The 26,713-nt window shown below is 32.6% G+C and overlaps 1 protein-coding gene across 1 annotated transcript in view; it reads left to right on the top strand.

The window, feature by feature from the left end:
- The window catches only part of LOC120420147 (protein gustavus), a 207,830-nt gene that overhangs the window by 47,866 nt on the left and 133,251 nt on the right, over positions 1-26,713 (top strand). The gene's annotated exons all lie outside the window — the stretch shown is intronic.

The raw sequence follows: 26,713 nt of genomic DNA, 5'->3' as shown, positions 1-26,713 counted from the left end.
GTTTTTTCGGAATTCTGAGTACGCCATCAAATCGGGCGTCTAATTTTACATAAAAGTCCCTTTGACACCAAATTTCTATCTCATCACCGTTTCCGGCTGCAAATTATTGAAAAACACCTCTTTTTTCGCATGTTCAAAAATTGAAGGGGTCGTACCGCCCCTCCGTCACGAGATATCAAAAAACGGACCTCGGATTCGTGATCAGGGACAAAAGTTACCCCTTAGGACAAAGTTTCACGCAAATCGAAGAGGGGTCGGGGCAACTGCTGTGTGAGTTGGCGGAGAATTACCCATAATGCTTCACCTAACAACTCACAACTCCGATCGATTAGTAATCCCTTCGGCGTTTCAACAAAACATTCAACACGTTCTACAGAGATACAAATCCGCTCGTACAACATAGTTGTTTGTACCTCAATCCGCCAACCAGCGACTAATCTGCTTTTATTTATTCTTTTTTTCTCCTTCTCTAATTTGCAGGTAATCAAGTCACACCTTGAAGTCACGGAGACACGTGGGGCGCGGGGGCCAGAACCCTTCATCGTCAGTTGGTATTAGTAGTTGGTGGTAGCACTTACGTAAGAGAACCTCGAGTCGTGAAAAAGGGAGCGGGAGTTCGAACTCCCACGTCGTCGTCGAGTGACCTAAAGTGTTGCATCTCGCAATGCGTTCCTTTTTCAATGTCGGCTGACGAAGAGCTTGAAAAAGGCCCAATTCACACCTCAAACGCATGGCGGGCCCAACCAAATTGTGCGTTAATTTTAATGTGTATAATCTGACAATCGCGGCGCGGTTCTTGACATTGGCGGTTGTTGGTATTTGGCTGAAGCATATAGATTCGCATAGATCATAGACCACAACGGCGTAGAGTTGGATTCATTTTCGAAGATCACGCTTTTGGACTTTGGACGAAAAGGTTACGAAGCGGTTTATGTCCAATAAGCCACATGGTGAATAAGCGTCTCTCGAGTAAAGATGATTTTAATAATCTGATTCGGTGCGATTGTTTCTGGCAGTGATTTTATGCACAATCACTTTCAAGCTTCCTGGGGTGAGACCTTTTGGAATGGGTTTGATGATCTTGAGTTTTAAAATCTTGCTGTTCTGCACACATCTTTAATTACACAATGCAAAATTTTGGGATTCCAAACACAGGAGTTTAGCTTGGTTGACCGTACTCTAGCCGAGCATAAAGCGCGCAGTTTTTGTCACTGCAGTGCCAACATACAAAAATTTTAGCAACATAAAAATGGCAATTTTTTTAAGTCCTTATGGTAGCTTAATTTTATTACTTACATTACTACTTGTGCTACTGGCAGAATGTTTATGTTTCCAAACCTTTGCAGTGTTTTGTTATAGTAATTGAACTGCAAAATCAACACTTTTTTGAAAATTTCAACCCTTCATGGACAATTGATCATACAAAACAAAATTAATTTTTTTATAGATCGTAGACAACTGTGGTTGATTTTTGAAAATACTAAAGCAGAGATAAAATGTTGTCCATGACAAAAAAATAGACTCCATAATCGTGTAGTTGAACAGAAAAAAATCTCTCTCCGTACAATTTTGGCAGCTGTCCAACAAAAATGGTACGTAATTATTAAAAAATCTGTAACTTTGAAAGAATTTTCTGATCAATTTTTAGGATTAGGAGTGTTCAGAAAAAATAGGTACCGTCATCAGGGGTGACATTGGGTCTGGGGGTGATATTGGGTCATACAAAAATGCTCAAATTTGACTCAATCTCAACCCCCAGACCCAATGTCACTCTTGATGACGGTACAAGGAAAAAAAAACTTTGCCAATTTTTTAAATAACATTTTTTCACAAAAACTCAATTTCCCGAAGTAAGTAATTTTTTGTTCTCGAGATTTTTTTATTTCATTTCAAAAACAATATTTTTAATTTTGTTTGAATCAAGACTAACATTTCAAAAGGGCGTTATATTGAATGTTTGGCCCTTTCAAAATTTTAGTCTTGTTTATTTTTTTTAAACATTGTTTTCAGATAGATCGGAAAATTTCATAAATGTTTCTTTATTTTTACATTGTAAATCAGACCATTAGTTGAGACATCGGCATTAGAAAATGGAGGGTTGTTTGGATTAGACTTGAAAACCTTTAATTTTCATATTTCTTTTTTTAAGCCGCTGTTTCTCAGCAACCAGTGGTCAATTGCTCAATGCGTTTTAAACAATTTAAAAACAAATTTTCTGAACTTTAAAAAAAACATTTTTAGGAGTGGTCACTCATGGTAACTACTTATAAAAATCGAAAAACTGCAAACATTTCACTTAAATCAATCTTTCGATAGCTATATCTTGAAAATGACACTTTTCAAAAAAATCTGTAAAGTGTTTTTCGATTGCAAATTCAAATTTACATAAAAATGCGGTCAAAAATATTTTATGTATAAAATTGCGATTTTTCCCAAAAACATTATTTTTTAAAAAATTTAACCATACTTCTCTATGGGCTCAAAAGTTGTTGGTTTTGATCCCTCAAAACAAATAAAAAAATCTGGAAAATAAAAAAATACCAACTTTGTAAAAAATAGTTTTTGTAAAAAAGTTAAAAAAAGCAAGATTTTTTTCCGTGTACCTATTTTTTTCAACAGTCCTCATCAATTGATCCTTACTGATCAGAAAATTCCTTCAAAAGTTTCATATTTTCGAATATTTACGTACCATTTTTGTGTGGATAGCTGACACAAAATGGCTTCTTTAGTCATAGGGAAGGCCCCCACAAAGTTTGAACCAAATCCAAAAATACAAAAAAAAAAAGATTTCCGGTTTAGGTAGAGAATTGCTCTATGGGGTTTACAGCATCAAAGATAACTGACTAGTCTGAAAGGAATTACTAAGATTACTAGAAATTTGTCACTGATTGCTTTAATTTCCAGAACTACAAAAAAAAATACTACTAGGAAATACACTAAATTAGGAAGAAATATTAAGAGAGAAGACCATAAAATGCATTAAACAAATTAATGAAGCCAGCCCTACTGCACCGTGTCTATCGCAGAGAGGATTCTGGGGAGGGAGAAGAACGGATCACATTTTACAGAATTTACAGGCGAGGAAGGATGCGTGGACATTAGCCCGGGTCAAAAAAAATAAAATTGCTCAAATCAAAAAGTATATGTACTAGTACTCAAAATGGGGCCTCCAGCTAAAATTTCAGCCCATTTGGTTGAAAATTGGCTTGCCTTGAGCAGGAACAAGTTTAAATGGGAATTAACCCGTAAAACTTGAGCAATTGGGTACATTGCTCTGTACAAGTCTGTCGTTGAAATTTACCGACTTTTGCATACCATGGGGTCCAAGGGGATGGTCTGGGGAACAATTCCTCTGAAGGGTGCAAGATGATCCGAAGCCTCTAATCTTGCCTAGATGCAGATTCATTCCGGCGTCGCCGAAATTCTCATGGTCCCAGCAAAATGTACAGGGATAAATCAAAGCACACTAAGAAGGCTGCCTCGATCAGAGGACGCCACATGTCAATCAGCCACCGCGTGGCAGGAGGGTATCTGAAAATTGGAGTTTAAAATGATATTTGACGTTTATAAAGTGTTTTTGCACAAATATCTGACTAAATAAAATGTTATAACATTGACAGAACCACTTTTAAAGCCAAAATTGGAGAAACCCTCCTGCCACGCGGTGGCTGATTGACATGTGGCGTCCTCTGATCGAGGCAGCCTTCTTAGTGTGCTTTGATTTATCCCTGTACATTTTGCTGGGACCATGAGAATTTCGGCGACGCCGGAATGAATCTGCATCTAGGCAAGATTAGAGGCTTCGGATCATCTTGCACCCTTCAGAGGAATTGTTCCCCAGACCATCCCCTTGGACCCCATGGTATGCAAAAGTCGTTAAATTTCAACGACAGACTTGTACAGAGCAATGTACCCAATTGCTCAAGTTTTACGGGTTAATTCCCATTTAAACTTGTTCCTGCTCAAGGCAAGCCAATTTTCAACCAAATGGGCTGAAATTTGGGCTGGAGGCCCCATTTTGAGTACTCTTTCGGGCAATCTCATATACTTTTTGATTTGAGCAATTTTATTTTTTTTGACCCGGGCTAGTGGACATATCGTACCAAACGTTACGATTTACGTGGTTTTTAAGCCTTTGGCAGCTGTCAGTCGTTCTAGTTAGCGAATTTTGATTCGCTTATTCGAATGATATTTAACATGATTTTTTTTACAAGTGACCTTAACATTATTGCCTTATTTAACAAAGACTTACTCAATTGATTGTACATTTATTTAATTTTAATTTCAATTACCAATAGGGTGACAATGAAAAATCGACATCAGGGATACCCTCTGGCTCGATTCTTTAGGCAAAAATAAGAAACTGTTCCAAAGTTGGGCCAAATCGGTTTAGGTTAAGGGGTCGCTTTTTATCGTTGAAGTTTATATGGGGAAAACCGCGAAAATGTATGGGGAAAAGCATCATTTCAGTATTTTTCTGCCAGGTGGCGCAGGTCTCACCCAAAATTGACCAAGGGTGCAAAAAGATCCGAGTTGATCCTAATTTTTGGTGATTTTTTAGAAAAAAAAGTATTTTCTTATTTGCGTCCTATATACCCCTTATATAGGCACGGAGCGACGGCGCCGAATACCCATATTTACACAAAGAATTTTAGAGCGCCCGCCGCGGGATTCGAACCGGCGACCTCTGGATTGTGAGTCCAGTGCGCGGTCCGATTGATCCACACGGGCGGGACTTAAGCTTAGTCGATTTGACTAAAAACTGGCACAGTTACTTATTTTTGCTTAAAGAATCGAGCCAGGTCTTCAGATTTTCCAAAACATTCAATTTTTCTTGTCACCCTAATGCCCAATCTATATCATATTGCTACATTTGATTTTCCAAACTTTTTTAATTTTTTGAAAATATGTATAAACTTTTTGCATTAAAATAAGGTTTGAAATTTATATTTTGTGTTTTTTTCCAATATGTGAGATGCACTAATTCCTTGAAAAAGAATAACCAGTAATTGCAATGATCACATTTCCCCGGGCCAAATCTTTTTATCAAAATTTTTTCACTTATCATTTCATAATTTTCTGTAGTATAATTTCCAAAAAAAAAGAGTTATGTAATAATCAGTAATAAAATTAATGGGAATATTTTGGATATGGAATATTTGCTTCGAAACTACAGAGTTAATCCAGAATTACTGAAATACCATTTAAAAATCCGAGTAATTCCAGACCAGTCTGAAAAGATCCTGGAAACCATGCGCTAGAACAAACCAAAAAAAAAAGCATTTCCGTACAAAATCTTAAATTGGCCCTTCGTAAAACACGTGGCTTTGCGTCACCAATTACGAACCGTTCACCATCCTAGAACCAATCTCTCTCGTGTCGAGATAATTGTACCGATCAACGCGAGGTTGATGTTCTCAGTAGAACGAAAGGAAGCGATCTCACCAGTCCTGTCCTGAGCGATCACCACCGGCCAAGAACCAATCGAGCCCCCCACTCGTCGTTGACGTCGTCGTCGTCGAGGATCACGTCGTCATCGAGCTACGACGACGACGCTTCCCGATGAAGGTCAATGTTACGAAAACATGCGCTCATTTGCGAAAATGTCAATAAACCGGCGTAACCTTCGGCAGCTCCAACATCCGAGCAGCAAAACGTTGCCGGGCCTGCACAGAAGGCAGAAAGCAAGAAAAACAAGACAGAGGAAGGAGTCGTGAGTCGTTCAGCGAGTCAAGCGGCCAATAAACCGGCACGGCTTCTTGAACGACGTCGACTTCGGAGGTATGTAGGCAGAGAACTTAACCAACCAACCAAACGAGTTCATGCGTTCGTGGCGTCGTTGTCGTCGGATGTACGCCGGTTTTAAGTTGGTCTTTATGCTGCCTTTCCAACTTGCGAAGAAGTCGACGGCAACTACGACGACGAGCTTAACGAACGCAGGGTGGCAGCTTGATATTTAAAAAAATATGAATAAAACAAATTTGAACAAACATGACTTAAAACTTGTAAAAGCTAATTCTTATAATCAATCCAAGAGCAAATTTTGATTTGATAAAAAAAGGTTCATGGCGTTATGTTACTGACATGACCAATATGACAAGGAACTAGGCAATATAATCAATGTTCATGTTAAAATGGTCAACATAAAAGAAACGAAATATCTCAGGAATTCAAACCCGGTCGCCACCCTGTCTTATCAAGAACTGCCGTGAATCGATTGGATGCTGCTGCATTCGCGCGGCGGTTGTTGACGAACTGTGTGCGAGGAACGCACAGAGCCGCGGGTTTTAAAATTAGCATCGCTCACCTCAATAAGTGTTGCAATTATTTTATTGGCCTCTATATATCTGTGGTGCCATCGCCGCCAGACTGTTGACCGCGATGTTGCTTGCTCGAATGCGAATGACCATTTCCGAGAACTGGCAACAAAAAAATGTCCAATTACAAGGTGGACCTTTTGCAAGTGCTGCGCGAGGACTTCTGTCGCAGGTGAATTGCTGCCGCGCCATAAAGTGATGGCTTACATGGCCTAAACTGACGACTGCGAACTCCGCTGGGCAGTCGGATATGGTCCCGGGGCAGGTTTTACGACCTGTGATCATATGTTCATTAATTTTTGTTGATATTCTTTAATTACTTATTGGATTTCTGTCATTAAACTTGACGGCATTTCGAAGACGATTACCGCTTCGTTTGGTGGATTCTCTGGGAAATGACGACGTGCTATTTTATATTTCCCTACTTCCAGCTGGATCCAAATTAAGCGATACATTAATCACGAGCGCAAATTGCAAGGATGCCAAACCGGGATGGTGGTGCGTTCCGTTTAGTGTAATTGGACTGGCACGAAACAGTTCATTGGAGTGCAAGTAGTCGTAATATGAACAGATTTATTATTGAGGGCCATATTGTATTGTTTTGCTTTTGTTAAACATTTTTGAATTTTGTGTACTTAAACCAGCACTTTTTATCAATTTATAGTGTTTTTTTTTTAAATATCGCAATACATTTTATTAGTTTTTTAATCCGCGGTTATCATCATCAACAAATAAAGCTTACATTTTAAGATGAGCATAAATCTTGAAAAAAAAACAGATACATTAAATGATGGAATCTAACATTTAGATCGTTGAACAATAAATGTATTAATTTTTTGCTGGTCAAATTGATCAGCATCAATTATGTCAATTTTTAATCTCGGTTATTCCCATTCCCCAACCTGTATATAGATAAATGATTTTCTTATTGATTTGATTACTTCTAATTACTAGCTCTCTTCTAAACTAATGGTTATACTCTAAATAAAACACCTGATTAAGTAAATAAAGTAAAATTTGTGTTTCAAACTATAAAGCTTATGACTAAAAACTATATAAAGCAAGACTTTCAAAATCCATAAATGCTTTATAGCTTGTTCAAAAACCATAATTCAATGAAATCTCAGCATTTTTTAGTGTTTATACTACAATGCTCAAATCTTGTCAAATCTTTGCAATGTTCCAATTTTGATTATTATTTTCCAGAAAAATTCTACCCAGTAACGAAAAAACCGGAGGTTCATATTACCATCCCTCCTCTAAGTTTTTAAACTTGGATAAAAAACCATGAAATTACAGTCCAGACTCAATTATCCGAAGCCTCGATTATCCGAAGTTCGATTATCCGAAAGTTTTTATGAGACTTCAAACAATCGAAAAACGAAGAAAAAAAATGTTTTATTCATTTTATTTTCGAGTTCTGCGACTCCATTTTAGTCAAATTTGAATAGTTGAATGTCTGATAAATAGGAAAATGCATTGTTTCCAATATTTCTTCACCGCCATATTGGTCGCCGTCTTGGAATTTAAAGTTTTAAATCACTTATTTATTTATTTATTGTAATTTGTACTACTGTATTTGCAGTCCAACATAAGCCAACACATTCCAAAAAAATTATGTCAAAAGTTTGATCATTTGATTAAACGAAACTCGAAACAAATTGGAATTGTGATTTTTTCAACCTAATGCTAGGTAGAAGATAGAAGATAGAAGATAGAAGATAGAAGATAGAAGATAGAAGATAGAAGATAGAAGATAGAAGATAGAAGATAGAAGATAGAAGATAGAAGATAGAAGATAGAAGATAGAAGATAGAAGATAGAAGATAGAAGATAGAAGATAGAAGATAGAAGATAGAAGATAGAAGATAGAAGATAGAAGATAGAAGATAGAAGATAGAAGATAGAAGATAGAAGATAGAAGATAGAAGATAGAAGATAGAAGATAGAAGATAGAAGATAGAAGATAGAAGATAGAAGATAGAAGATAGAAGATAGAAGATAGAAGATAGAAGATAGAAGATAGAAGATAGAAGATAGAAGATAGAAGATAGAAGATAGAAGATAGAAGATAGAAGATAGAAGATAGAAGATAGAAGATAGAAGATAGAAGATAGAAGATAGAAGATAGAAGATCCCGCATAAAATTATATGATGATTTGCACTGTTAAAACTAAGCAATTACAATACATATTATAATATTTATGGTAAGTTTATTGTTGACTTTTTACAACTTCATTGGAATGACGATGAAGCTACTATAAAATTCATGGTTACAGCTAATTGGAAGGTTTTGTTATTGGAAGTCTCATAAAGTTATAACAAATAAGCTACCGTAAAATGTATGGATACATCAAATTGCATAGTTTTGACATTAGTAATATGATGATGTATTTTTTAAATTTTTTAGCAATAGTAAATTCCATTGTAATATCTTAGTTACGTAATGGAAAATTGTTATTCTTTGAAATATAAAATACGCCAGCTTCAAATGGATTCAATATTTGAATGAAACAAGTGTTTTAAAATGCATTTTACACCTGGTCAATTGTTTTGCAATCTTTAGTTTTCAAAATATCTAAGTTCAATACAATTTTTTTGTTTTGCAAAAAAAAATTGCGGTACTGCCTCAATTTCACAAACATTAAACATATTTTTAAACGCGCTCAAACATGCTAAATAAGTTTATCAACGCAGTAAATGCATTTAAGATTGTTTTCAGCTGATTAGACCTCCTGATTTTTCGAGCCGATTTTGAAGAAAGCGACATAAACTATGAAAAATATTTGCAAATTAAATTGATTAAAGATTGTCCATTCCGTGTGGATCAATCGGACCGCGCACTGGACTCTCAATCCAGAGGTCGCCGGCAAGTCGCCGGTTCGGATCCCGTAGCGGGCACCCTGAAATGCTAAGTGTCAGGATGGGTTTTCAGCGCCTTCGCTCCGTGACATGGTCTCGTAAAATTAGGAGCCCAGGGCGGCAAAGTCCTTGTAGATAAAAAGAAGACACTAGTGGTTGGTACTAGCAAACTATCCAGATTTTTAAGCGAATTAAGTGTGCCATGGCATGACAGCCATACTTTTTTTTCTAATGTTGGTGCTACTGCGCGATTTTGACATTTCGGGCGTTTATAATTCGAACGCCATCTTCGCTTATAAACCTGGATAGCAATGGTGGCCAACAGCTATAAAGTCAACTTCGTTTCCGTTTCGTTTTAAGGATTTAAAAAAAGTTAAACTTGGTAAGTATTGAGAATGAATTTTAATATACAAGAAATAAAATTTCAATGCTAAATTGAATTTTAAACAGTCATATGTGATATTTTGATAAAATGCACTATTTTAATGTTGAACACTCAACCACAGACAAGCTCTGTGTCTCAACCTTCAGTGTTTAGAGTTTATTTTGTGTTTGCTGCTTTTAGGTTTTCATAGATTAGGTGTCCACACACTTTTTTTGTAAGGAGCGTGAACAATTGACAACACAATATATTAATTTTTAAATTCAAGAACATAAAATTTTTAAATTTTTAAATTTTTAAATTTTTAAATTTTTAAATTTTTAAATTTTTAAATTTTTAAATTTTTAAATTTTTAAATTTTTAAATTTTAAAAATTTTAAATTTTTAAATTTTTAAATTTTTAATTTTTTAAATTTTTAAATTTTTAAATTTTTAAATTTTTAAATTTTTAAATTTTTAAATTTTTAAATTTTTAAATTTTGAAATTTTGAAATTTTGAAATTTTGAAATTTTGAAATTTTGAAATTTTGAAATTTTGAAATTTTGAAATTTTGAAATTTTGAAATTTTTAAATTTTTAAATTTTTAAATTTTTAAATTTTTAAATTTTTAAATTTTTAAATTTTTAAATTTTTAAATTTTTAAATTTTTAAATTTTTAAATTTTTAAATTTTTAAATTTTTAAATTTTTAAATTTTTAAATTTTTAAATTTTTAAATTTTTAAATTTTTAAATTTTTAAATTTTTAAATTTTTAAATTTTTAAATTTTTAAATTTTTAAATTTTTAAATTTTTAAATTTTTAAATTTTTAAATTTTTAAATTTTTAAATTTTTAAATTTTTAAATTTTTAAATTTTTAAATTTTTAAATTTTTAAATTTTTAAATTTTTAAATTTTTAAATTTTTAAATTTTTAAATTTTTAAATTTTTAAATTTTTAAATTTTTAAATTTTTAAATTTTTAAATTTTTAAATTTTTAAATTTTTAAATTTTTAAATTTTTAAATTTTTAAATTTTTAAATTTTTAAATTTTTAAATTTTTAAATTTTTAAATTTTTAAATTTTTAAATTTTTAAATTTTTAAATTTTTAAATTTTTAAATTTTTAAATTTTTAAATTTTTAAATTTTTAAATTTTTAAATTTTTAAATTTTTAAATTTTTAAATTTTTAAATTTTTAAATTTTTAAATTTTTAAATTTTTAAATTTTTAAATTTTTAAATTTTTAAATTTTTAAATTTTTAAATTTTTAAATTTTTAAATTTTTAAATTTTTAAATTTTTAAATTTTTAAATTTTTAAATTTTTAAATTTTTAAATTTTTAAATTTTTAAATTTTTAAATTTTTAAATTTTTAAATTTTTAAATTTTTAAATTTTTAAATTTTTAAATTTTTAAATTTTTAAATTTTTAAATTTTTAAATTTTTAAATTTTTAAATTTTTAAATTTTTAAATTTTTAAATTTTTAAATTTTTAAATTTTTAAATTTTTAAATTTTTAAATTTTTAAATTTTTAATTTTTTAAATTTTTAAATTTTTAAATTTTTAAATTTTTAAATTTTTAAATTTTTAAATTTTTAAATTTTTAAATTTTTAAATTTTTAAATTTTTAAATTTTTAAATTTTTAAATTTTGAAATTTTTAAATTTTTAAATTTTTAAATTTTTAAATTTTTGAATTTTTAAATTTTTAAATTTTTAAATTTTTAAATTTTTAAATTTTTAAATTTTTAAATTTTTAAATTTTTAAATTTTTAAATTTTTAAATTTTTAAATTTTTAAATTTTTAAATTTTTAAATTTTTAAATTTTTAAATTTTTAAATTTTTAAATTTTTAAATTTTTAAATTTTTAAATTTTTAAATTTTTAAATTTTTAAATTTTTAAATTTTTAAATTTTTAAATTTTTAAATTTTTAAATTTTTAAATTTTTAAATTTCTAAATTTTTAAATTTTTAAATTTTTAAATTTTTAAATTTTTAAATTTTTAAATTTTTAAATTTTTAAATTTTTAAATTTTTAAATTTTTAAATTTTTAAATTTTTAAATTTTTGAATTTTTAAATTTTTGAATTTTTAAATTTTTAAATTTTGCATTTTTACATTTTAACATTTTTACATTTATACATTTTTACATTTATACATTTTTACATTTTCACATTTTTACATTTAAACATTTGAACATTTAAACACAAATTTCAGCATTTTTTATGACCCAATCTCACAAACCACCCCCCCCCCCCTCCACCCTTCCCCCCTCACCCCACCCCCCTTAGACCCAATGTCACCCCTGATAACAATAAACGAACCCAACCAATCCAACATGACACTTAACCTATGCAGCCGACGCTCTTGCAACGGACACACCATTACACTGAACTCGTACGACGCTCCTGAAACGAACGCACCATGGTTGAGCTGTCATTTTTTCTCCCGCGCGCGTGTTCAATCCTGTTGGTATCGTTTGTGTTTGGCCGTGGTGTTGAACGAGATTAAAAAAAAAATCGCGAGTGAATGTGAAAAAGTCACCTCCGGCGTCAAATCCGCCGGGTTATCGATCCGGAACAGCTCTGGGAAGGCGGAAACTTTACAGATTTTGGTAAGTATTGGGAGTTTCGTGATAATTGGAGAGGACGGAATCTCACTAGCAGCAGCCAGCATTTTCTAAGTTGTGTTTCTTTTTTTTATAGGGACTTCTTTTACCATTCGATTCCGGGACCAAACTCAACAGAGGCTCTCGAATCGAAAGCAGGTTCGGCCGACGTCGAGGCGTGGCCTCCAGGACAAAAGACAGCTGGCAAGGTGCTAAACGCGTTCCCAGTTGGTTGGACCGTTCTGCCGAGTGACGGATCCGGAATGTTGACGGGAGTTCTAATTTTTCTGCAACTTGGGTGAGTATTTGAACTGCGATGATTTTTTTTTTTGGAAGATCAACGAGGTGGACACCTGCAGACAATTTCTATGGCCTGCTTGGGTATAAACAAACGGATTTCGGCTCGATGTTTTCCTTGTTTGAGTGTTATTAATTTATTGTTTTCTTTTCTCTTTTCTACAGGAACTATTTCGATCGTGGATTGCGTATGGTCCACGTGCTGCCGGGGGTTCTAGTCCGGCCACAATTTACAAGAAGGAGGAACACCACCGCACTCGGGTCAGCTGATGACCAAGGGTACACACTCCCAGCTCAGTTTGATGGCAGGTGCTAAGGTGATTCTATATCGAGAAATTAAATGTGAGAGTGTGTGCAACATGGAGTTAAACTTTCTGTGAAGTTGCTGTGAAGATTACCATGGCACTTTGAAAAGTTTAACTTCATGATGCACGCACACACTCTCACATTTAATTTCTCGATTGGCCCGACGGCAGTCCGATTTGTCGTGGTTGGATACAGAAAGTGCGCGAAAAGGTGTAATGGAGTCTCGTAGTTCCTGTGAAAGTTCTATCCAGCAAGAGGTCGAAATCGGCCGGAGTCTACGTCCGAGTACAAATTTAACGACGACGTGCAGGGTGTCCGACGAAGTGGCTGCGGTGAAAGGGGAAGACATTTCTGGAGTTTTTTTTTTAAAAAAAAGGTCCAATAAACCAAATTTCCAGTTTTTGCTTTTTGGGTGTTCTTGAAACCGTCTTGAGTCAGGGGTAATAAAAAACATCCAAAAAGCAAAAACTGAAAATTTGGTTTACTAGACATTAACAAAACTCCAGATTTGAGTGCGTAGTGAGGAGTGCAAGTGTGCGTAGCGGGAAGTGCGCGAAGAACAGAAGGAAGGAGAGGAATAATATTAAAGAAACAAAGATTTGTAACACGCACACAGCTTTTTGAGGCTATCCAGATTTTTAAGCGAAGATGGCGTTCGAATGGTGAACGCCCGAAATGTCAAAATCACGAAGTGGTACCAACATTACGAAACAAGTGTGACACGGCATGACAGCCATACTTTTTTTTTCTAATGTTGGTGCTACTGCGCGATTTGAACATTTCGGGCGTTCACCATTCGAACGCCATCTTCGCTTAAAAACCTGGATACAAAAAAAACTATAAAGTGTATTCTATTTAAGATTAATTTCATTGTTCGTATATAGATTTTACAGTATCATTTTGTGAGGATTAAAAAATAAATAATATGAAAAAACCATAAAACCTTCTGTAGTTATTATTTATTTCATTGTCCGAATATAGTTTTTACAGTACCATTTAGTAGGGAAAAAACCATGAAGAACTGTAGATTGACCGTGCAATCCATTGTAATGCTTGCTGTTTTTATTATTAATGTATGATGTTTTCTATAGTCAGGACGAGTTTTTGGATGAAAAATGCAACATTAGATTAACAGTAAAATGCGTCGTATTTGGAAAAAAAATGTATGGAAAAATTTCGAAATTTTTATGGTACCGGTGCATAACAACCCCCCTTTTTTATGGTAAAATCCCAAAATACGACGCAAATTATCTTAAAAAACGATGCTGTCTACTGTTAAAACACTGTCAAAATGACAATATATTTTATCGTTTTGTAACGTTAAAATTTACTGTAAGTTCATCAGAAATCTTTATGCGGGATAGAAGATAGAAGATAGAAGATAGAAGATAGAAGATAGAAGATAGAAGATAGAAGATAGAAGATAGAAGATAGAAGATAGAAGATAGAAGATAGAAGATAGAAGATAGAAGATAGAAGATAGAAGATAGAAGATAGAAGATAGAAGATAGAAGATAGAAGATAGAAGATAGAAGATAGAAGATAGAAGATAGAAGATAGAAGATAGAAGATAGAAGATGGGTAATTCTCTACCAACTCACACGAAATCGGGAAAAGTTGCCCCGACCCCTCTTCGATTTGCGTGAAACTTTGTCCTAAGGGGTAACTTTTGTCCCTGATCACGAATCCGAGGTCCGTTTTTTGATATCTCGTGACGGAGGGGCGGTACGACCCCTTCCATTTTTGAACATGCGAAAAAAGAGGTGTTTTTCAATAATTTGCAGCCTGAAACGGTGATGAGATAGAAATTTGGTGTCAAAGGGACTTTTATGTAAAATTAGACGCCCGATTTGATGGCGTACTCAGAATTCCGAAAAAACGTATTTTTCATCGAAAAAAACACTAAAAAAGTTTTAAAAATTCTCCCATTTTCCGTTACTCGACTGTAAAAAATTTTGGAACATGTCATTTTATGGGAAATTTAATGTACTTTTCGAATCTACATTGTCCCAGAAGGGTCATTTTTTCATTTAGAACAAAATTTTTCATTTTAAAATTTCGTGTTTTTTCTAACTTTGCAGGGTTATTTTTTAGAGTGTAACAATGTTCTACAAAGTTGTAGAACAGACAATTACAAAAATTTTGATATATAGACATAAGGGGTTTGCTTATAAACATCACAAGTTATCGCGATTTTACGAAAAAAAGTTTTGAAAAAGTTACTTTTTGCGTTTCTCTTTGTTTCGTCGTCCGTGTCTGTCGCGGGTGACCATGAACGGCCATGATCGATGACGACCAACTTTTTTGAAACTTTTTTTCGTAAAATCGTGATAACTTGTGATGTTTATAAGCAAACCCCTTATGTATATATATCAAAATTTTTGTAATTGTCTGCTCTACAACTTTGTAGAACACTGTTACACTCTAAAAAATAACCCTGCAAAGTTAGAAAAAACACGAAATTTTAAAATGAAAAATTTTGTTCTAAATGAAAAAATGACCCTTCTGGGACAATGTAGATTCGAAAAGTACATTAAATTTCCCATAAAATGACATGTTCCAAAATTTTTTACAGTCGAGTAACGGAAAATGGGAGAATTTTTAAAACTTTTTTAGTGTTTTTTTCGATGAAAAATACGTTTTTTCGGAATTCTGAGTACGCCATCAAATCGGGCGTCTAATTTTACATAAAAGTCCCTTTGACACCAAATTTCTATCTCATCAGCGTTTCAGGCTGCAAATTATTGAAAAACACCTCTTTTTTCGCATGTGCAAAAATGGAAGGGGTCGTACCGCCCCTCCGTCACGAGATATCAAAAAATGGACCTCGGATTCGTGATCAGGGACAAAAGTTACCCCTTAGGACAAAGTTTCACGCAAATCGAAGAGGGGTCGGGGCAACTGCTGTGTGAGTTGGCGGAGAATTACCCAGATAGAAGATAGAAGATAGAAGATAGAAGATAGAAGATAGAAGATAGAAGATAGAAGATAGAAGATAGAAGATAGAAGATAGAAGATAGAAGATAGAAGATAGAAGATAGAAGATAGAAGATAGAAGATAGAAGATAGAAGATAGAAGATAGAAGATAGAAGATAGAAGATAGAAGATAGAAGATAGAAGATAGAAGATAGAAGATAGAAGATAGAAGATAGAAGATAGAAGATAGAAGATAGAAGATAGAAGATAGAAGATAGAAGATAGAAGATAGAAGATAGAAGATAGAAGATAGAAGATAGAAGATAGAAGATAGAAGATAGAAGATAGAAAATTTCTGTCTAAGACCCCTGATGACGGTAATAAATATTGCTATTAAAATATGATAATAAGAGGATAACTTTACAATCAAAACAAGAACATAAATTCAACAAAAAAAATAATCAGTTTTTACTCAAAGCCATGCGCACCCCTCATAAACGACAAACTTGTAAAAACGGTTGTTATTGATTGTCAACTACGATGCTAATCAGATTACCACTGGTCGCGATCTTGTCGTGATCCTTCCTCTTTTGCTAGACTAAGGTTGAGCTACCCATTTGTCAAAACACAATACCGGTCTATTAGGCTTGTTCATAAATCAATTTGGCGCGCCAGTAATAAAAGTGGCACACGCGCAACTATCGACGTCTAATGTTGAGCACAGCCCGCTCTCGTTAACTCGACATTCTTCAAATTGCTTTGTATTGAGTTTAACGAATATCGACATCCGCAGACTTGCCTGTTCGATTGACAGCTTGATACTTCTGCGATCGGTGATCGTGACCAGGGCCCCCGTCTGAACCTGCCTTCAAACTTGACCCCTTAAAAGTGGTGTCCCCCCCTTAATTACTTTATTTCGACCACGGGTAGTTGAGCTGTCAGGAGTTTCACGTATATGTAGGTTCTTTCTTTTTTGTCGCCATTTTTTTTTTCATTCAAACTAACAACCCCGATGATTGATCTGTTTCGAAGGTGGGTGCGTTCTCGAGTGGTTGAGAGCTCAAAATCGGCTTGCCAAACACGCGTTCGGGCCGCATTTCATGTGTGCTGTGAACCCCCCTTCTGACTGACTGACGTTCAGCCGGTTGTGGTTTTGTCCAAAAACCAATATTGTTGTTGATTAGTGGCAGTTTGCGCGCCGACCGCGTGTTCCGCCGAAACGGTGTGTCTTAGTTAACAGGTTTGTCAGAATGTTGCAGGAAAAAAAAAATGGGAGCGATTCACTATGAAGTGTGATGGATCTTTTTTTATGTCTTCCTACAATGAGATTTTTTGGAAAATATGTTTTGTTATTTAACTATCAAGGTAAAGGTTATAAATCATTAGCTCGTCTTCATAAATCTTCGAATAATTTTGAAAACTGTTCATACAAAAATGGTATTTACAAATTAGTATGTTGAGAAGATTCGATGTGATCTAGTTCTTGATATGGAAATAAGTTGCCTTTATTGGTAACTTAAATCTGGAAAAAAAAATATTTAGAACAAATTGCTCACAAATGGTATTTAGCAATACATACTTTAAAAAATCGGTTTTAATTGTCTAACATGACATTTTTAAGGCAAAGAAACAATATTTAATTTTTTAATCAGTGTGATTTTTGGAAAATATTCATGATATGCTGGTCCAACATAATTTTGAAATAAACAGTCAAATTTTTAATCAACAAGTACGTTTGTGTTATTTAACAGAATTGCTGTCTTTGAATTTCATTTGTGTTTATTAAGCCAATTTTGATTGTGAATCGTTATTTCAAAATATATAAACATGTAAGTCAGAAACTGATGAAAATTCATCAATTCCTGATGTAATTTTACACATGTTTTGACACAAAATCTGTCACCATTTCCTGATGAATATTACCATCATTTTTTTCTGTGTGGGAGTAGGCAGGTTAATAAAATCAGGATCAAAAATGCCAGATATTTCATCTTCAAAAAAGAAATACATGAGCTACAAAAAATTAAAATAAGTTATGGTCAAAGTTAGAGGCCGTTGCAAATATTTTTCATAGCAAACTTCCCCCCTTCAATATTTTGTCGAAAAATTTGAAGGACATTCTATCAAATAAAAACAATTTAAAATGCATTTTCCTGCGTTGATATTCATTGTCAGTATAAACAGTTTGAAAATATTTCGATTTTTTTTCGTACCGGGATGATGAAGTTTAAAACAGTACCGCAAAAAAAAAATCACAATGTTTTTCGAAATCAATTTTTGTTAGACAACTGTTTTGGTGTATTTAACATTATTGATTTTTTTATTAAAAGATCTAAATTAAAAAATAAATTGATAAAAAAAAATAACAAGCCATAGTCACAATATATGAATGAAAAAGGTGTTTTAGAGTGCATTTTACACTAGTTCAGTTATTTTGCAATAATTAGTTTTCTAAAAAAAACATCGAAAACAAAAATTTTAGCGAAAAGAAAACTTTTTGCATTACTGTAAATCAAACATTTTCAAAATTCAAAAGATTTTTGATTAACTTAAACAAGCTTAAACTGATTCCAAACACAAGGAAATTTTGAAGTTTTTTGAAAAATATTGTTGTATCCCTTGAGTTTTTGGGAAAAAACGTTTAAAAATATTTTTACCTGCCTATAGAAGAAAAAAATCACCACGAAAAATATTTCAAAGGTTACAAAATTTATACGATTATGATTAAAGAAAATTCATACTCGTAAAACCGACCTGTTTATGACTCGAAAAAAAAAAATGGATTGACTCACAAAAATATTACAAAAATCATAACATTTTTGCACTATTTTCTTTGTCCATACGTTTTATCAATTGATTTTTTGACCCATTCTGAACATATTTTTCGTATTTTGTTAAGGCGACCTTTTTTTTTTCGACCTTATATCCATCGACCTATTGGCGCACTTCCCAATCGCCGACAGAAATCATGCTGCCGAGCTGTGGACTAAACTAGTATTTTTTTTTAATCATATTTCAAGCAAATCTATATTTTTAATTGAATTTAAATTTCGCAAATCGATATTACAAATAATCCAAATTGAAGAGAATTATTTTAAAAACGATTTACCTTTTAAAAATCTTAAAAAAAAACTTTTCAATTGTAGATTCAATTTTTATGAAAACTTACATTATCTTCAAAAATGTATTTATTGGCAAATGTTTTGCACATTGTTCTCTATGGCTCAAAAACAAATTTTGTTGGTACCCTAAAAAATGTAAAAAAAAAAAGTCTGAAATTATGGTTTCGGGAATTTCAACTTTTAGTTAGAAAAAAATATTTAAAAAATAAACAATATTTTATAAGAGTGTAACCTATTTTTTATGAATGGTCCTAACCCTGGCCAAAACCTTCAATCTTTCAACTTTTAAGACACTCAAACAAGTTTTAGTCAAATATAAGTATTTAATAAATATTACAAATTCAAGAAATCGGCCGATTTCGTGAAGAACTGCTTATCGCATCAAATGTAACGATACATATTTTACTTGACTATTTTTTTAAATTGGTTTTTAATGAAAAATTTAAACTTTCTGAAAAGAAACAAAGTTTTTGATTAAAATTTAGTCACTGCATGATGCAATCCATATTTTGTTAAACAGTGAGATTTGAAATAGCATTTCAATCCGAAATTATTAGAAAACTCAGGAATCTAATTAAAATTTGGAAGCCTTCTTTGAAGTATAAACAATTTAGGATTCATGATTTTAGCTTCAACACTTTGCACTTCCCAATTTCCAACCATCACAGCGATCCCACCACAGGGGGAAATCAGGCAGCACAGCAAAAAAATCGATCATGATTTAAATGGATCTGGTACGTTTCGCCGACGGTCATTTCGCCGAATGTCGTTTCGCAATTCGCCGAAAGTCATTTCGCCGAATGGACGTTTCGCCGAATTGAATAAAAATTAACTTTTTTGTACAATTTATGCTATTTGTTCACTGCAGTGCCATCTTGTAATTCACTCATGCAAACTTGAGAAGGAGTGGCAAGATAATAATATGATAATTTAAAAAGTAAAGAACGTCTCATGTTTCAAATAATGCAAAAACTCACAGAAATAATACAAATAATTTGCTTAAAAAATGAAGAATGCAAAAACTATTAGAATTTTGTTTAATTGTTATGCTAAAAAACAAAAAAAACTGCTCATGTGTGAAAGATTGCAAAACCTAACAAAAATTATAGAAATAATATGCTTAAAAAACTAAATATACATACACTCACCGAAATAATTGAAAAATATGCCAAAAATATAGAATGCAAAAACTAACAGCAATTTTGCAAAATGTTGTGCTGAAAACCAAAAGAACTGCTCATGTTTGAAAGAATGCAAAAACTCCCAAAAATTATAGAAATAAATTGCTTGAAAAACAAAGAATGCAAAAAAAAACAGAAATAATCTAAATATTCAGCAGCCAATTAAAAGAACTGCTCATGTTTGAAAGAATGCAAAAACTCACAGAAATAATTAAAAAAAATATGCTTAAATACAAAGAATGCAAAAACTAACAAAAAAAATCCAAAATGTTATGCAAAAAATCAAAAGAACTGCTCATGTTTGAAAGAATGCAAAAACTCATAAAAATTATACAAATAATTTGCTTACAAAACAAAGAATGCAAAAACTTACAGAATTTTTTCCAAATGTTATGCTAAAAATCAAAAGAACTGCTCAAATTATAGAAATAATATGCTTAAAAAAACTAATAATGCATAAACTCATCGAAATATTTGAAAAGTATGCCAAAAATATAAAATGCAAAAACTAACAGCAATTTTGCAAAATGTTGTGCTGAAAACCAAAAGAACTGCTCATGTTTAAAAGAATGCGAAAACTTCCAAAAATTATACAAATGATTTGCTTGAAAAACAAAGAATGCAAAGACAAACAGAAATAATCTAAATTATAAGCAGCCAATTAAAATAACTGCTCATGTTTGAAAGAATGCAAAAACTCACAGAATTTAAAAAAAATATGCTTAAATACAAAGAATGCTAAAACTAACAAAAAATTCCAAAATGTTATGCTAAAAATCAAAAGAATTGCTCATGTTTGAAAGAATTCAAAAACTCACAAAAATTATACAAATAATTTGCTTTAAAAACAAAGAATGCAAAAACAAACAGAAATAATCAAAATTATATGCAGAAAATAAAAAAAAACTGTTCATGTTTGAAAGAATGCAAAAACTCTCAGAAATAATTTAAAAAATATGCTCAGTAAACAAAAAATGCAAAAACTACCGGAATTTTTCCAAAATGTTATGCTGAAAATCAAAAGAACTCCTCATGTTGGAAAGAATACAATAACTTACAAAAAATATACAAATAATATGCTTAAAAAACAAAGAATGCAAAAACTAACAGAAATTTATCAAAATTATAAGCAGGAAATTAAAAGAACTGATCATGATTAACATAACGCAAAAACTTACAGAAATAATTCAAATGATACATTAAAACAAGAATGCAAAAAACTAACAGAAATTAATGCAAAAACTCACAGAAATGATTTAAAATTGTTTGATGCAATTAAATAACTGCTTTTATTTGAAAGAATGCAAAAACTCGCACATTTTTTTTCAACTAGGTTATTTTTTAAGCGATTGTTTATGCATGTTATAATGCATAAACTTATAAAAATAACATACTAAGAAACAAAAATTATTTTTTTAAAAAAGATTGCAAAATCACCTTTTAGGGACATTATACTTTTTCAAAATATTTTAATACAATTTGTGTCCATTTTATATATTTATTTTACGTTTATTTGTCAATTCGGCGAAACGTCCCATTCGGCGAAACGTCCCATGCGGCGAAACGACATTCGGCGAAATGACCTTCGGCGAAATGACCGTCGGCGAAACGACATTCGGCGAAATGTCCCGCACCCGATTTAAATTATCCGTGCAAGTCACGTAAACCTTCCAGAACCCAGCTATCAACTAAGTAATACACCCGCGAAGTGGATATCGTGTTTTTGTGTCTCTCTCCCCGCTGCCGAAGAACAATTGAGGCCCGACCGAGGTCGACGGATCCTGCAATGAACGGTGGACCCCGGGAAGGGTCCCCGGAAGGGTTGTGGGGTCTTATCCGATCCTTGGAAATCTTTGTCTCCACGCCACGCCGGCCGGCCGTTCCTGACGAAGCCGCCAGATATATCAGCTTGTGGGATCTTAAACACCGACTCTCGTATGAATTCGCAAGCAAGTTGGTTGGTAGTCTGAGCCGTGAATACAAGAAATACACCTTTTTTGTACGCGGAGAATACAAATATTAGGAGCCGTGCTGGCAGGAACGGGGTTGTTACCTTGAAATATTTCTGTCATTACGCGAGGTCATTAATTCCAGTGCGCGCGCGTCATAAATGGGTTTTAGATGATGTCAGAAGCTCTCGGCCGGGATCGTGAGAGCGATTGAGCTTGGTGTTTGACTTCAAGACATTGTGTTAGATTTCCATATGGTGTAACGATTGTTACTACACAGAAAAAAAAATGATGGTAATATTCATCAGGAAATGGTGACAGATTTTGTGGCAAAATAAATGATAAATTTTACCCCAGAAAATAATGAATTTTCATCAGTTTTTGATGAATATTCATCAGGTTCACATTTTTACACATTTTTTATGTAATATTACACAAATAAAGAGGTAATATTCAACCTACCAAATTTTCAACATTCCAAAATTCAACTTTTTTTTTCTGTGTAAGAAAAGTTAGTATGTACTTACAATCATCACACTTTTAGTTTAAATGCTTAAATGCTTGGCCAATCAGTCAATATCTGGCAAAGGCAACATTTAGTAAACATAAAACGTGTGCGTAAAATTACGCCAAAGCTCAGCCAGGCGTTGCATTCGAGCGGCTAAGCTCCACCAGATTAACGACACTAATTATGCGCTCGCTGTGCGTTGCTGACCTTATCGTTAATTACCCTGCACTATGACAAACAAGCGAAGCTTTTAATTGTACATAACCTAACCCCCACCTTCCTCGCCCACCCCTCTCATTTGCAACTAAACCGCGTGGTCTTACTATGAATGTCCCCAGCAGCTTAGCCAACTTTGTTCAAACCCTTGACGACGCGTGACCTCCGCGTTTTGAATGGCTCCTACGAGCGCGCGCGCACATGACCCTCAACGCTGGGTATAATGTTGGTTCGAGCCCTTTTCCGCGCGCCATGCCAGGTAGAGGTCAAACCTTCGGTGGGGTTGATTCCGATTTACAACAACAACGCGTTATGCAGATGTTGATTGTACCATGGAAGTGTACAAGACAAAAATAAAATTTTCAATAATTTTTGCATTAGATTTCTTAAGGTTTGATATTTACTTGAAAAACTCATAAAAAATTCATATTTTCTCTTTTGAAACAATGTTGATCCAACTTTTGATTGTAAAGATATTGTCTTGCATAGAATAAAAATTACGAACAATTTGTTTTTCTATGTGCTACTAATTAGGCCCCCAATTTTCAATCGATGACATCTTGGAGACCATTGATCCAATTTTATTTTTTAATTAAAACCTGTGTAAAAAAATTTCAACTTTTTGGAATTTAAAAATAAACTTTTTTTCCTTTGTCAAACAGTGATAAATGGAAGAAAGTAACGTTTATCAAAATCGAGTTTTTGAAAAAAAAAATAACTGAAAAGTTGCTATTTTTCCGTGTACTGATTAGTCCTGATCGTAACCAACACCTTTGCCGAACACACCAGATCAATCTGAAAATTTCTTCTCAAGATACAAATTTGCATAACACTATTCTATGAACAGCTATCAAATTTGTATAGAGACTTGTATGGAGCAACCAATGACGAAAAAAGCTTATTTGGACATAAGGAATCGAAATTAAAAATATATGAAAATACATTTGTTAAGAGAATCGTTTTCCAAACATTAAAATGATAGTATTTATAAAATGAATTTAATTTTTAAGCTTTTCCTTCTTAATGATTTGTTGTAATCTGGAAAAGCTATTTGTTTTTGAAGCATTTTTTTCAGGGTTGTTAACGATAAAATAATCGAGATCCGGTAACGATAGAACTCGTGTTATTTCTAAAAACGACTTAATCCAAAGAAATAATTTTAAATTTTCAATGTTTTCTCTAAGAATATATTTTTTTGATAATATAGTTAGTTTTAAAGCAAAAATACACAAAAAAAACACAAAGTACCGTTTTTGTTCGAAAACAATCCAATTTTCATAATTCGAAGTATGGGTGTCAAATGATGGGATATTTTACTAGCATTTTCATTTTATCAGGGTGTTTTTTTTTTTAAATACTGATATTTTTACAAAATACAATATTTTGCAAAGTACTAAAAAAAAAAATTTGCAGTAAGGGTATCAAACGAAGCAAAATTTTATATGGGTCATTCCACCTGAAGCGGAACAGCATTTGAAAATTACCATCTCCGATTCTGCTCAAATTTGGCAGAGCTGTTCAGACTATCAAAACATGCAAAAATCCCGAATTTCATCCAAATCGGACCACCCCCTCCATTTTTGTACCCTCCCAAAAAATCGACTTTTTGGCGATTTTTGAGCGAAACCCCTATTTTCAAACGACGATAACTCAGGAACCACAAATCTTAGAGGTTCGGTCTTAGACTCAATTTTGAAGGAAATTGGATGTAGAATCCATTTCCGTGATCAAAATATAGATTAAAATATTGTTTCTACCTGTATTGCGCAATTGAAAACTTTAAATGGCCGTATCTCAAAACAGCCCCATTTATTTTTTAAATCTGACTTCACCATCGTATTCCCCGTCCAATTTTACATAAGAATAACTTATCGACAGAAAGGAATATGTTTCGTTCCAGAGATATCGAATTTTAAAGTTTTGAGTGTTTGAGATAACCTAAATTAGCTAAACTCGCCGCATATGCTAGAAACACTCAGTCGTGCTGATCAATAATTACTACCTGGCATTATGTAAGATGAATTATTTTTCTAGTTTTATACGATTTGGAGATAATCAATACCTTGAACAATCTATTTTTTGTTTAAGGAATATTTAGGGGAAATATACCCATTTTAATCACCCTAAGCCGTTCGACCAATTCTCATCACTTTTGCAGTTTACCGCCATTAAATCAACATTTTCAGATGTATCAACAATGGAGATTTGCTTGCTCACTTTTATTTGAGCTATTTATTGCTTTGGAACAGTCAAAAACACTTTATGAAAGCTGTAATTCATGATCAAAGTGCTGATAGGCCGATAATAGAAATAGGCTGAGAAAGGGTATAGTTCCCCTATTGGGTAATTTTTAATGCAATGTTTTTCCTGATCTCACTGTCATTGAAACATATTAAGTAAAATTTGAACTTTTTATATTTATTTGCAAGTGCTATAGAGTTTCTTAATACAATTTTCAAAAATTTATCATTATTTATCTATTATTTTTATATTTTTCCTAATTCATTTCTTCCCACTTAATCAAATTATTTCTTTTATTTCTTCTTTTATTTCAAGCAAGAACAAATGTAGAGCTGGCTGTAGTAGATGAAATAATTTTCATGGGTTCTAGAGCTTTTGCCATGTGCGGTAGCGATATAGTGCCATTTAACAAAAACCCCAAAATCTGCCTTACGGTTTGAAAAATTGAGCATGATCATATTAAATTGATTTTTATATTGTGAGCCAGTTTCGTCTGAATCATTGATGATTTTTTTTTCAATTCTGGTACAATTAATTTCAAAAACAAAACCATATACTTCTGATACATGTGGACAGCAGCTGTATCGTCTTCCAAGATTTCGAAACAAAAAAAAAGGTTATTGTTCGGACGGTGTCGAAATCAACACCACTGAATCTGATCTTAATCAGATTAATCTTTGTGATTTTCTTACATTTTTCAGTTTAATACTTTCCAGTAATCCTCCTTAATTATGCTTCACGAGAGTTTTATTCATGTTGATTTATAATTTTTAACACGATAATGTATCGTTACTTACAAGATCAATTGCAATTTCCTGCTAGCTTTGCGGGAATTCCATTTTGCCCTGTATTGCGTGTCGTTCTTGCTCTGTCCTGTGTGCTAACACACAAATTCACCGTATACTATTTTTTTTTTTGTTAATTTAGGATGTTACAGCAGTTTCCTACAGTGGTGTACATTAAACTTTTGCTTAATTTGCTAATTATTATTTGAGATGAAATCTTATTTCAATAAATAACCAGGTAGTAGTTATTGATCAGCGCGCCCGAGTGCTTCTAGCAGATGCGGCAAATAAAGCAAATACAGGTAATCTCAAATACTCAAAACTTTAAAATTCGATATCTCTGGATCGAAACATATTCCTTTCTGTCGATAAGTGATTCTTATGTAAAATCGGACGGGGAATACGATGGTGAGGTCAAATCTAAAAAATAAATAGGGCTGTTTTGAGATACGGCCATTTAAAGTTTTCAATTGCGCAATACAGGTAGAAAAAATATTTTAATCTAAATTTTGATCACGGAAATGGATTCTACGTCCAATTTCCTTCAAAATTGAGTCTAAGACCGACCTTCTAAGATTTGTGGTTCCTGAACTATCGCCGTTTGAAACTAGGAGGTTTGCTCAAAAATCGCCAAAATGTCGATTTTTTGGGAGGGTACAAAAATGGAGGGGGTGGTCCGATTTGGATGAAATTCGGGATTTTTGCATGTTTTGATAGTCTGAACAGCTCTGCCAAATTCGAGCAGAATCGGAGATGGTAATTTTCAAATTTGCATTTTTTCTTGCACACTTCAGGTGGAATGACCCATATGCATTTTCACTTTAGAGTTTTTTGTGGTAATGTACTAAAATTTTCACAAATAACCGTATTTTTTCGTAAATTTCCAATTTCGTAATTCGCAATATGGAGATCAAACAAAGTGAAGTATTGGATGCATTTTCATTTAAGTAGAGTTTCGTATGAAAAATACTATTTTTTTAAAAAGGTAAATCTTTCCCAGTTCCTGAGGGGAACACCCTTGAAGAGTATCGGGGCCGGCAT

This window comes from Culex pipiens, chromosome 2 (assembly GCF_016801865.2).
Source record: "Culex pipiens pallens isolate TS chromosome 2, TS_CPP_V2, whole genome shotgun sequence".
NCBI lineage: Eukaryota > Metazoa > Arthropoda > Insecta > Diptera > Culicidae > Culex > Culex pipiens.
This window is presented reverse-complemented; position numbering and strand designations above follow the sequence as displayed.